Source organism: Myodes glareolus, chromosome 16 (genome assembly GCF_982192425.1).
Source record: "Myodes glareolus chromosome 16, mMyoGla1.1, whole genome shotgun sequence".
Lineage (NCBI taxonomy): Eukaryota > Metazoa > Chordata > Mammalia > Rodentia > Cricetidae > Myodes > Myodes glareolus.
In genome coordinates, this window is record NC_142041.1 from 42019581 (window position 1) to 42021195 (window position 1615).

Consider the following 1615-nt stretch of genomic DNA (forward strand, 5'->3'; position numbering starts at 1 on the left):
GTTGAAGTTTTGCACTATGAAGAGAGCCCAGCAGGCTATTAGTGAAAGTGCAGCCCAGTTGCAGCAGAAGACCCCAGCATTTTGGAGATGCCAGTGTCATGGGATGACCACAAAGAACAGCAAGGGTGGTGGAGTGAAGCCTTCCTGACCCTTGAAGACAAATAGTGTGTGCTGCAGAGGGTGGAGCTGTAAGAAATGACCCAAGCCCTTTGGAGGAGCCCAGAAGATCATGAATGAGTCCCAGATATGGGACATTGAGTCAGTTACACTATTGAAATTTGCTTTTGTTTTGTTCATATTGTGACTACGCACTGATTTGAAGTAAGATAGTACTTAATTTATTTTTGATCTTACAGGAGCCCACAGTAGAAAGACCTTTAATTTTAAAAGACTTTGGATTTTTGAAAGAGATTGGCTATTTTAGGAGGAGTGAAATTTTAATGTGTGTGAATTAGTAAAGACAGGTAATTTTGGAGCTATTTATGATTTCGTTGTGAGATCTTGGGAATGAATGGAAAAGAAAGGATGGTGGCTTAGTAGTCATCTGTTTGTTTGTCAAGTTGACAAGGGGTCAATTGTCCTTGCTAGTTTTATTCCAAATTAGCACAAGCTAGTGTCATCTGAAAGAGGGGGACGTCAATTGAGAAAATGCCTCCATAAGATCCATCAGTAAATACTTGCCTGCCAGGGGAGACGCCATGATGATGCAGGTGGTTTTCCCAGGGCAAGGCTTACCCATTGTGCTAAGAAGTGTTGACCCCTGTGACTACCCTGAATGCAGGAAACTTGACTGTATAATTGTAGTAGTGTGGGAACTGTGTTCACGCTCTCCCTGTTTTTTTTTTTTTAAAAAAAGATTTGTCAGTAAGGTGTTTGCTTAATTAGTGATTGATGGGGGAGGGCCCAGCCCAGCCCATTGTGGGTGGTGCTATCTCTGGGCTGGCATTCCTGAGTTCTAAAAGAAGGAAGGCTGAGCAAAGTTATGGGAGCAAGCCAGGAAGCCACACCCACCCATGGCCTCTGCATCAGCTCCTGCTTCTAGGTTTCTGCTCTGTTTGAGTTCCTGTCCTGACTTCCTTCAGTGATGAACAGCGATGTGGAAACGTAAGCCAAATAAACCCGTTCTTCTCCAATTTACTTTTTGGTCATGGCGTTTCACTGTAGCAGCAGAAAACCTAACTAAGACACACAGGAACACGAGGCCATGTTGTACAAAGCCATGTTGCCTCTGGATGCCCAACTGGAGCACAAAGAGAACTCACCATGCCCTAATGTAGGTTTTGTTAGGACCCTGATGGTTGGGGTGCTGTCTGTTCACATGGATGAGGGGATACCCCTTCCTCAGGCTGTGGCTTTACATACTAATCTCTTCTAGCAATGCCTTCATAGCCTGACCCCAGATAATGTTTTCTCATCTATTAGAGAACCCTTTGGGCTACAATTAACAGTCACACCTGGCTTATACTCCTCTCCCAGTGCAGGCCAAATGCAAAGACATGCCATCTCATAGATTTTCTAGCAAAATTTTGCTTGACTCCGTAAATCAAATCCTTTAAATCCAAGTAGATTATTATTATTGCTTTGAAAAATTTAGTTTATAAATAGGGTATCCCTG

The 1615-nt window shown here is 43.3% G+C and overlaps 1 non-coding gene across 1 annotated transcript; it reads left to right on the forward strand.

Moving 5' to 3' along the window:
• Positions 1-673: 673 nt before the first annotated feature.
• On the forward strand, positions 674-836 carry LOC125391459 (U1 spliceosomal RNA). The gene has a single exon (XR_007229144.2). It is a non-coding gene; the product is annotated as a U1 spliceosomal RNA (small nuclear RNA).
• The last annotated feature ends 779 nt before the right edge of the window (positions 837-1615 follow it).